The following is a 12,464-nucleotide window of genomic DNA, read 5'->3' on the forward strand; positions in this document are numbered from 1 at the left end:
CTAACCATCACAATCTACCTCTTGTCATTTTGGTACCCTTACACATCTCCTTAAACCATACTTACTGCTCTAGCCAAATACTACAGACTAGGTGGCTTATAAACAACAAAAATATATTTCTCACAGTTATGGGGGCTGGAAGTCCAAGATCACAGCAGCAGCACAGTCATGTTCTCGTGAAGACCCTCTCCTGGTCCATAGCCAGCACCTCCTCACCATGTCCTGTTTTGGTGGAAGAGACAAGGACCCCTCTGGGGTCTCTTTTATACGGACACTCATCCCATTCATGAGGACTCCAGCCTCATGACCTAATCACCTTCCAAAGGCCCCACCTCCAAATATCCTCACCTTGGGGATTAAGATTTCAGTATATGAATTTTGGGGGGTCACAAACATTCAGTTCATAGCAGGTAAATACCCATAAGTGTGGTTGCTAGCTTGTATGGTGCTTGTATATTTAATTTTAAAACAAGCAAAAAACCCTGCTGAATGAATTTCCAGGGTGGCTATACAATTTACATTCCCACCAATGATGTGTGAGACATCCACAGTAAAGCATTTCTTTCCTACTAAATAAAATTGGAAAAGCAGTCAAATCATTTATTCAACAGGAGTTTTCTCAGTGATTTCAATGCTTTGACCCCTAGTCACCTGTCAACCTTCTAATAGGAAGGAAACATAGGTGAACTCCCTGTTGTGAAGCCAGGACATCACCTCCTTGCCCCACTTATGCCTGATGGGCTGTGACACGGATGCAGGTGGGGTTGACAGATGAGCAAGATTGCCATCACCCAAGACACTCAGCAACTGGTCCTTTCTCCTCACACAGGAAGTTCAAGAGCCCTTAGAGGCCAAATACATGCACATGCAATTACATGGCACACCATCAAGTGGCTTCTTCCCCACTTTTCAGATGGGAATACCAAGGTTCATGCTGGTAAGGGGATGTCAACCACAAATTGGCATTGCCATGGTTGCTTGCCATCTACCTCTACAAGGATTAAATCATGTGCTACTGCAGCTGCTGGTCTTCAACAACCCCTGAAGGAGTTCAGAGTGGAGAGCAGAAGTGAGGCACTCTGTGTTCCCAGAAAACTGGCAGGATATGTCTTCAGATAGATATTCTTAGGAGCTGATTTTATGAGCCCAGTTCTTATATCTTCTCATATCTGGAGAGGCACTAAAATCCTTTACATGACAACTATTCCTTGTCACTAGCAGAAATTTCATGAGACCAAAAGAAACTTTCTAAAAAATAAATGTGCTTGATTGCATGTACTCCTCCTTTATCAAAATCACATATATACTATCCTCCCCCATTGCCTCTTGGAACAGTTTCTCAGAGCTATCTGAGGTGCTATCTTCCAGGCTACCATCTTCATACTGGCCCAAATAAACCTTAACTTGCATCTCTCATGTTGTGCATTTTTTTTAAGTCAACAAGGACTTCCATAAGGTCACACAGCAAGTTAGTGGAAGAATCAAGACCAGAATTCCTTCTTGAGCACTGCCATGTATGGATGCTTATTTTGGCCAATTCAGCAAGAATTTCTGGTGATAAAGACAGACTAAATGTGCAAGACTGGGGAAATGGAGATGATGAGTCAGGTAAGTCAAGGTACCACACTCCCATCTACATTTTCTGGATGTGTTTATTCAGTCAACATGTGTGGATTCCCTTCTATCTTAAGCATAATCCTACCACTGAAGAACATTCTGTCCTGCAAATTTTAAAGACCTTCTGGTTATAAGATTTCACAAGTCAATAATATCTTCTGCTGTGGTGTTTTAGGGAAGGTTGGAGGTTTCTGCTTTAAAGACACCATAACTGTCATGATGATTAATCATTAACAAATATTTATGCCAAGCATTACAAGGGGGGAGTCATGTCCCCAAACACCACAGGTCTAGGTCCTCTGCATGAGTGAACCGAGACAGCAACCATTGCTCTGCAGGATGCAATCAGCTAGTTCTTGAGAGGGGGACCCATTGGATAATCTGTGTCCCTTACATCATCCCTTCTAGGGAGACTGTCTAAACATTTGCAGACATTTAGAATGCACATATGGCACACCAATCTCATTAGGCATTTACACAGGTGTTATGAGCTGAAATGTATCTTCAAAATTCATATGTTGGAGTCCCAACTCCCAGGACCTCAGAATGTGATCATATTGGGAGACTTCAAAAAAGTGATTAAGGTAAAATGAGGTCATATAGCCCTAGTCCATTATGACTGGTGTTCTTATCAAAAGAAGTGATTAGGACATAGACAGACACAGAGGGAAGACCATCTGGGGACACGGGGAAAGGACAGCCATCTACACACCAAAGAGAGATGCCTCCTCAGAAGGAATCAGCTGTGCCAACAGCTTGGTCTAAGACTTCCAGCCTGCAGGATTGTGAGAAGATAAATCTCTGTTTTTAAGCCACTTTTTTACAGTGGCCTAAGCAGACTAAGGGCTTCCCAGGTGGCTCAGTGGGTAAAGAATCTGCCTGCAGTGCAGGAGACGCAGGAGACATTGGTTTGATCCCTTGGTCAGGAAGATCTTGACTATTCTAAGCAGTTTGGCCTTCTGGGCATAATTCTATTTGCTTGTGGGGAACAACTGAGAGAGTTGGAACAGCTTTCAAAGCTCAGTTTGGAACACAAATAGCCGATTTATATAATTAGCCCATGTTCAATTACATGGCACACCATGCAGTGGCTTCTTCATGAGCCAGACTGGTGCCACCTGATTCTTATAAACAGATCAAGTTGTTAAATAACAAGTAATTGCAGAGAGCACATAATATTCTCTCTGGGCAATTCAGACTACCTATGTTTAATCTGGCTTCTGTACTGCTCGGCAGAATCAGAAAAAGGTGTAGTGAGGCTATCAAAATGATGTGCTGAGTAGCTTGGGTTAAATTCAAGGGGACATATGAACGTCTTTGTGGTCCAGTTAAAATCCAGATGTATCAGTGTATGATAAGAGTGCATTTGCAACATGGTTTTACTCTCCTTCAGAGGAATCCATTATTCTTAAATTATACACACTGAAAAATATTTGCAGCAGATATTATAACAACCGTGAACAACTTATTATATAAAAAGCTCATGCAAAATTAAGAAAAATATGAAGACTCAAATATTTAAGTTGTCAAAGAATGTGAACAGTCACGTCCCTAGGGAAATACAAATGACTGATGCATATGTGACAAAAAATCAAATTTCTCTAATAGGCAAAAAAATGGAAAATAAAGCCAAGAAGAGATACCTTTTTGTCACCCATATGTTTGCTTTTACCCCTCTGGAAGCACCACTGAATGGCCTCCTAGAAGCCTAGAAAATACACCCATGGGAGCAAAGGAAAGAGGAAAGTTGTCCCGTCTATGGATGACTTGAGACAGGCTGAGGATGAGATGGGCATGTGTGGATGGATGGACAGAGCAAGGGTGGTCACAGTCCAGAACATCCCAGAAGTCTGCACTGATATCTGGAGCTCAAGGTCATTGGGAGTAGTAGAGACTGGGAGTGAGAGTGACACGGACACCCAGCACTGAAGCTGCGCCTGGAGCAGCTGCAACTCTGGCCCCTGGACATTTCCCTCACCCTGTCCAAATAACAGGCACTTGTACAGGCTGCTCGCCTGAAAGGCAAAACCAAAGAGCTCTTCCCTGGAGAAACAGATTTCTGTGGTGTCCCAGGATTTCCAGAGTGGTGCTGGCACCCAGAATCGGCCCCACCCCTCCTGGAATGTGGGCCCACGGCATGACCTGCCTGCTGGCCTGAGCCCACATCATCACAGTATGTTCAGGGAGAGGGCACTGTCAAAGGCACCAAGTGAGGCCACTCCAGGCCCAATGGAGGGAGAAGAGTCAGAATGTCCACAGCCAGGAGAAAAAAGAGAAGGGAGAATCCACAGAAAAGCTGACCCAGAAGAATGGATCATTCTGCAACAGAAGAGCTCCTTTATAAAGCTTTTGAGTTTGTATTTTCAGAGTTATTCGGGAAGATGTAACAAACATATAAAAAGAGAATACTGCAACAAAGGAAACTTTTAGAAATGAAATCAATTTGTTTCAGTAAAATACGAACCGAAAAGACCAAACAGAAAATGTGAATGAAAGGTTAAAAAGAGACAGAAGATCAATACAGGATGGCCATAATTTGACTAAAAGGGAGGATCTGGTTATCAATGAAACAACACAAAGTCTTCAGTTTCAGAAGCCACCAAGAGTTCACAGTGATTGGAACAGGTCACATATCCAGCCTCTTTAAAAAAAAAAAAAAAAAATAGGGTGTGAGAATGTCAAGGATAAAGAAAAGACTCTAGAAGCTTCCACAGGAAAAAGCAGCTCACCTACAAAGGAACCAGAGCCCAAGGCCATCAGAATGTTCACAAGTTATTCCAGATTCCAAGTAAGTTTCAACCTGGAACTCTGTAGCCACACCACTCATCAAGTCTGAGGACCCACTGCAGGATTTCAAGACATGTAGCAGCTTCAGAAATGCACTTGTTTTTATCCTTTCTTGGGAAGCTGTTTGAAAAATGTGTTGTAGTAATAGAAGAAAAGCCCAAGGATCTCAGTTGCTCCTGGCTGTGTCCCTAAGTCTGTAAGAGGAGGCGGGTTCAGGGAGGGCTGGTGCTGATTCTGGGGGAGGGTTGTGTGGGGGAAGCTATAGCTGAGGGAGACATGTGTGTGACCTGCTTTGGGAAAGCATACTACTCCTTATCCAGTATGAAAAAAAAAAATCTCCAGCGGTGTGGAAAAAGCCAGATTGCATTAGTCTGTTAGGGCTGCTGTAACAAAGAAGCTGCTGGGCTTCTTAAACAGAAGTTTATTCTCTCACAGTGCTGGAAGCTGGAAGTCTGAGATCAAGGTGTCGGCAGGGCTGGTTTCTCCCAAGGCCTCTCTCCTTAGCTTGCAAATGGCTGTCTTCTCTCTGTGTCCTCACTTGGTAGTTTATCTGTGTGTTTCTGGGTCCTAATCTCTTCTCACAAGAATACCAGTCATGTGGGATTAGGGCCCAGCCATATAACTTCATTTTATCCCAGTCACCTCTTTAAAGACCCTCTCTCCAAATATAATCACATTCTGAGGTTCTGGGGGTCAGGACTTCAACATATGGATTTGGGGGAACACAGTGCAACCCATAACATGCACCAAAATGTTATCACAGGAAAGAACAGAATGTACAAAGCACGCTGAAACACGGCCTGACTTCACAGGGCAGATGGAGTGAGAGAAATGAGAGCTCGTTTGGCCACTGAATACTCAAATGTCTGTATTTTAGAGCATGTGCCCACCATGTTTGTGAGCTTCACGGGGTTTGGAGTTTGGGTTTTCAGCTCAGTTGGTGAAGGCAGGGTCTTGTCTCTCCTTCCATGAACACCTGCCCCCAGCTGCCTCCGCCAGCCCCCACAGGGATCTTGCAGATCTGGCCACCATCTGCTCTCCCCACAGCCCACAGTTTCTGACAACAGCGTGGCTTCCTAGCTGGCAGGCAGCACATGCTGCCCCCTCACCCGACACACACACACACACACACAGCCCCTGGGAGCTTGGTGCAGCCAGTCTCATCCAGAGCATGACCAGAGGGAAGCCAACCAGGCCGGTGCTACTCCTGGCCCGGCTGGAACCCAGTGACTTACAGATTCAGCAGCCACTAGAAATCACACTGTGTTCATATCTCCCAGTGCCTGGGAGTTTACATGGCTACCCCCGAAGTCCCACAGTGGCAGAAGGGGAGACTGTGACACTTAGCATTCCTCTCGCAGCTGGTGGGTGAGGAATTTAATGAGGAACCACCTTAGGCTCTCACTGCCTTGAGCAGCCAGGTTTTCCCACTGCAATGTGGCAAGAAGATTCTAGAACATGAACTCTGTGAAGGCAGAGATTTTTGTTTGATTCACCAATATACAACCATAGGATGGGCCAGTGCCTGGCACACAGTAGGTGCCCAATAAATATTTTGATGAATAAGTTGATAAATCGACCTTTGGAATTAGGTTCCACTGTCAGCAGGTTCCTTTTGGTAACATGTGAAAGAGTCTTGGGAGGGGTGAGTCTTGGAGCAGGTTGGGAGTAAGTCTACATTTGGAAGGAATTAGCCACATCTGGCCCATAAGTTTTGGCTCATCTGCTGTCTTCTCAGTAAAATTCGGTTTCCCGTGATTTCGTGAACTTCCACTTGAGGTGTGGATGGCTTGGTGGTCTAAAAAGAAGCTTATTTGTAGCACAGGAGGGGAAATGATTCTCTCTTCCTCTCACCAGCACCCCACCCCCAAGATGTCTCTGAGTTTGGATGTTTGACCTGAGAAATACCACACACCCCTCTGAGAACCCAGGTTTTCTGCCTCCTTTTCCTCTTGGAATGGAAGGAGGGCCACAGCAGGAGGAAGAAAAGAAAGGGAGGATCTGGAGGGACAGGCCTGCTGGAGGTCCTGACCTCTGGGCACCACAGAATGTTGGAGAAGACATTTGTCTCACCACGCCCCAGCCAGCTCCCCATGAAAATTTATTTGGTGTTTTCAGTGCGACGGCTTGTTTGAATCAACTCATTGGCTTGGAAGGTCAGAGATGTGGTGAGTTTTATGTCCTGGTCAATATGACTAGCACAAGGGTGCCCAGGACAGGACCCCAGGAGGGGCAGGAGACCAGGACAAGGCCCTTCCGGGGCCCTGTCTGCTGCCACTGGGGGCTCCCTCTCATGTCCTCCATGCTCCCCAGGGAGCCCAAGAGTTGAGGGACCTGTTTGCCTGAAGCCATCAGGTGCAGGCAGAGCCAGTCACTTGACACAAACTATTTCATTTTAAGTCTTTCCCAAGGCCCATGTGGGAAGCCCAGGCCTGACCTGGAGAGGAACCTTTGGGCTTCCACAGGCCGTGGAATTAGTGGTTTTGTCAAACAAAAAACAAAACTCAATAAAGGGAGACCTTATTCCACGGTTATCACGATAGGAGAGATGCTCTGATCACAAGGTCTGCAACAACTCAGGGGGGTGAGCAGCAAGGGTTTCTTGCCCAGAACGAGGGAAACAGGCTGGAAGAATGGGGGCGTGATGGGAGGGGCAGGTCAGAGGTTGTTTTCCTGAGGCCATCTCTTGTGCCATGGGAGCCCCTCTGGCTCCTGGGTTATACATGAACATGTGGTTTTTTTGTTATTTATTAACTGGGTCTTCTGAATTTAAAAAATACCTACCTGGATCATTTTTCTTTTAATTAAGAAAATCAAGGTAATTTCTCTTAAAAAGAGTCCAACCTCATAGGTGAATGTGTGGCAAGCTTCCCGCAGCCTCCACTGTACTGGAAAGGATTAAGCGAAGTGACAAGCTCAGTGCTAGTTTCAGTTCATTAGCCATTTCTGCACATTCTTTTCATGTGAGCAAAATTCCAGATAAAAGAAACGCAGTGGTAGCTCTGGAGCCTGCTGTTGCTGGGGGCACAATAGCACCATGGGCTCCTGCCAGCACTCCCTGATGGTTGCATGTGTTATGGGGAGCCCTATCTCCAGCCCCCCTGGAAAGAATGCCACCTGGAGCCAGAGTTAGTCCTGCTTCTCCCTCCACCTCTCAGAGTGAGTGCAGAAGGGAGGGGGCCAGGCCCCCCTGAGGGTTCTGCAGGCTCCGGTCAGCTCATGCTTCACAGACAGTGAACTGTATGCCCTCATTTCCAAAAGTTCACTCAGATATGTTTCCTTTTTGATCACAAAGCAAATTAGTAATCTCATTCATATCCTCTTGGAAGATACAAGATTCCATTTGTTTGGTGCCACTTCATCTGTTCCCTCTCCAGGCCACTATTGTCAGAAATAGGACTACTCATCACACCTCCTCATGAGAACATCCATCCGCCTGATGCATCTCAGAGCCAGCTGCCCCATACATGATGCCGTAACGTGGTCCAGAAGACATTCCATCTGTGATGAGATCCCTGTTAGCAGCCTCACCTTCACCCTACTCGGGCAGTTAGGAGCTGGTAGAGAGGCCTCAGGAGTAAATGGAGGATCCTCAAAATTGAGAAATAATCACTGACCAGTCTAGATCAGCATCTGTAACTGGTCAGTCAGGAGGCCCTGGGTTAAGTCTCATTTGGGGGGAGCTCTGAGTCCCATCCATCAAGTGCATGACTAATTGATGTCTGGATATCTCACAAGAGATATATGACAGTCATGTGCCTGTTAATGCTGTAGTTCAAGTGTTAAGATTTGATTTTTGTATGATTGAATTCCTTCATTCAGTTTCCCTTACAGCGATGAAGATGACAATTACTGAATCTGAATTTTTGAAATCTGGCTTTTATATTATTACCTCTTTCCTATGAAGATACAAGACAAAATATTTATTGCCAATGATACAGTAAAACCTTAACTCTGTGCACTATATTGATTATCTAATTCTATTATATTGTGATGCTTATCATCTCTTATGTTTTATCAGCTAGATGACTGAGGCAATTTTCTTCTCATTTCTGTGATGAGATTTTTATTATTCAGAATTACAACACAGAAATTGGAATGTTTATTTTGAATGAGATGCAATTTCTTCTTCCAGAATTTATTTAGAATGTTTCATAACACATTTTAAACTCTAATTTGAAAAGAAATTTCTATGTCGGCAACTACCCTATAGAGATACCCAAATTGGTATTGACAGAGAAAGAAAAAACAGATATAACTTTATCAGTTAGAAAAAGTGTGAATGATAAAATTGTCATTCTTTTCCAGAAAGCAACACATGTAAATTTTTTAAAAAATAAAAGTAGTCATACTTATGAATCTTGAAATATATGGGGAAAAGATGAAGGAAAATAAATTATCTCAAATTCTACCAGCCAGAGAGAATCAATCTGAACATATTGGTGTATTTCTTTCCCGTCTTTCTTCTAGGAAATAAACTTATAATATTAGCTGTGCAATAAACTACACAAGATTATGTCATAGTTCAACAACTTTCCCCCAGAGGTGAAAATTTAGGTTGTTTCAAATATTTTGCTATTAAAAGATGATAACACCTTCTGGTGGGTATGCTGTGGTATACCCACCAGTGGGTATAACACTGTGATTTTAATTTGTATTTCCCAGGTTTCTAGGGAAACAGATATATGTCACACATCTATTGGACATTTTGATGGCCTCCTTTGTAAAGTGTCTGCTCAAATCACTTGCTATTTTCCTGTTATGTTGTTTGTTTTATTAATTTATAGCATTTCTAAGGACATTACTTTGTGTTTGTTTGACAATAGTTTCTCTGGATATTACATTGTGCATACATTACTTATCACAGCATACTGTCATTGATATCATTTCTTTGTGCCAGATCTTTGTTGCAGCATGAGAGATACTTAGTTGCAGCATGAGAACACTTAGTTGCAGCACTTGGAAACTAGTTTCCTGAACAGGGATCAAACCCAAGTCTCCTGCATTGCAGGTGCAGTCTTAGTCCACTGGACCACCAGGGAAGTCCTCATCTTTTTTTTAATTGTTGTAAAAGACGCATAACATAAAATTTACTATCACCATGACTTTCCAGTGTACAATAGTGTTAACTATATATATAATATCATTGTTGTGCAACAGATTGCTAGAGCATTTTCATCTTGTAAAGCCAACTCTATATCCACCTAACAACTCTCTTTCCCCTCAACTCCACCAGCCCTTGGCAATCGCCATTCTACTCTCTGTTTCTACAAGTTTGACTGTCTTAGATTCTGCATGTGAGATCATACAGGATTTATCTTCCTGTGTCTGGCTTATTTCAGTCAACATAATGTCCTCAAGGTTCATTTGTGGTGCAGCTTGTGTCAAATTTTCCTTCTTTTTAAAGGCTAAATAATAGTCCATCAAAGTATGCATATATATATCATATTTTCCTAATCAATTTACTAATCAATAGATATTTAGGTTGCTTCCACTTCTTGTCTATTGTGAACAATGCCAGAAAGGCATGGGTGTACAAACATCTCTTCCAGTTGTCATTGTTCAGTTGCTCAGTCGTGTCCAATTCTTTGCAATTCCATGGACTGCAGCACGTCAGGCTTCCCTATCCTCCACTATCTCCCAGAGTTTGCTCAAGTTCATGTCCATTGAGTCAGTGATGCTATATAACCATCTCACCCTCAGCCACCCTTGTCTACTTTTGCCTTCAATCTTTCCCTGCATTAGGATCTTTTCAAATGAGTCAGCTCTTTGCATCAGCTTCCAAAGGATTGTAGCTTCAGCGTTAGTGCTTCCAATGAATCTCCAGAGGTGATTTCCTTTAGGATTGACTGATTTGATCTCCTTGCTGTCCAAGGGACTCTCAAGAGACTTCTCCAGCACCACAATTCAAAAGCATCAATTCTTCAGCATTCAGCCTCCTTTATTGTACAATTCTCACATCCATACATGACTACTGGAAAAACCATAGCTTTGACCATGAAGCTTTGTTGGCAAAGTGATATCTTTGCCTTTTAATAGGCAGTCTAGGTTTGTCACTTTTCCTTCCAAGAAGCAAGCATCTTCCAATTTCATGGCTGCAGTCACTATTCACAGTGATTTTGGAGCTCGAGAAAATAAAGCCTGTCACTGTTTCCATGTTTTCTCCATTTGCCATGAAGTGATGGGACCTGACGCCATGGTCTTCATTTTTTGAATACTGAGTTTTAAGCCTGTTTTCACCTCTCCTCTTTCACCCTCATCAAGAGGTTCTTTTTCCCTCTTCACTTTCTGCCATTAGAGAGGTATCATCTGCATATCTGAGGTTGTTGATATTTCTCCCAGCAATCTTGATTCCAGCTTATGACTCATCCAGCCTAGCATTTCTCATGTTGTACTCTGCATATAAGTTAAATAAACAGAGTGACAATATACAGCCTTGTCGTACTCCTTTCCCAATTTTGAACCAGTCAGTTGTTCAATGTAAGGTTCTAACTGTTGCTTCTTGACCTGCATACATCTCTTTCAGATCCTGCTTTAAATTCTTTTGAATATATACTACAAATTTGAATTATTGCATCATATGGTAATTCTATTTTAATTTTTGTGAGGCATCTTCATATTCTTTTCTACAGATGTTGTGTCATTTTACATTTCCACTAACAGTGGTCTAAGTGTAATTCAAATCCAATATGTCCTTATTGATTTTCTGTCTGAATGATCTATAAATTTTTGAAAGTGGGGGATTGAAGTCCTCCACTATTATCGTGTTGCTGTTTATTTCTGCCTTCAGATCTGTTAATATTTGCTTAATAAATTTAGGTGCTCTGATATTATATGTACATGTATTTACAATCTATATGAACATTGCAATTTACAATTAGAATGAACACTTTATAGTGTTTTATTTTCTTGATGAATTTATCCCTTTATTATAATATAGTGAGCTCCTTTGTTTCTCTTTATACACTTAAAGTCTATTTTGTCTGATGTAAGTATAGCTACCCCTGCTCTCTTTTAGCTTACATTTGCATGAAAATCTTTCTCCATCCCTTTACTTTGAATCTATGTGTGTCCTTGAAACTGAAATGAATCCCTTGTAGGCAGCATAGATTTAGGTCTTGCTAGTTAATCCATTCAATCCATTCTTTTGATTGGAGAATTTAATCTATTAATACATTTAAAGTAATTATTGTTAGGGAAGGACTTACTATTCCCATCTTTTTGTTGCTTTCTGGCTTATCTGCAGTTACTTTGTTCCTTTCTTCCTCTCTTGCTGATATTTGTGAATTGATACTTTTTATGGTGGAATGATCTGATTTCTTCCTCTATATCTTTTGTGCATCTACTACACATCTGCACCTGCTTTGTGGTTACCACAAGGCTTACCTAAACATTTTATAGTTTTCACAATCAGTTTCAAATGGGTAGCAACTTAGACTCCATTGCATACAAAAACTCTACACTTTCACTTCTCCTATTCACATTTTATGTTTTTAATGGCAAAATTTACATCTTTTTATATTGTGTATTCATTAAAGAATTATTGTAGCTATAGCCATTTTTAATACTTATGTCTCTTTCTCTCCTGGACTGCAAACTTTCTTTTGAAAATTTTGCTGATGGACTTACAGGGGTTTCCCCATATGAGTCTTTTTTGTTTGTTTGTTTTTTCTCTTGCTGCTTTCAAAATTCTTTCTGTCTTTGACTTTTAGCAATTTTATTATAATGTGTCTAAGTTAAGTTTGAGTTAAATTTGTATGGGGGCCTATGAATTTCATGAACCTGGATATCTATACCTCTTCCAGATTTGGAATTCTTGGATATTATTTCTTTAAGTAAGTTTCATGCCTCTTTCTCTCTTCTTCCTCTCCTGGAATTCCCATAATGTGAATATTTTTTCACTTGATGGTATTTCATAATTCACATAGGCTTTCTTCACTCTTCTTCAATTTTTTTTTTCTTTTCCCTCTGACTGAATAATTTCAAATGACTTATCTTCAAGTTCACAGATTTTTCTTCTATTTCATCAACTCTAATGTTGATGTTCTATATTGCATTTT

Source organism: Giraffa tippelskirchi, chromosome 10 (genome assembly GCF_054371585.1).
Source record: "Giraffa tippelskirchi isolate mGirTip1 chromosome 10, T2T-mGirTip1v1.2.pri, whole genome shotgun sequence".
Taxonomy (NCBI): Eukaryota; Metazoa; Chordata; class Mammalia; order Artiodactyla; family Giraffidae; genus Giraffa; species Giraffa tippelskirchi.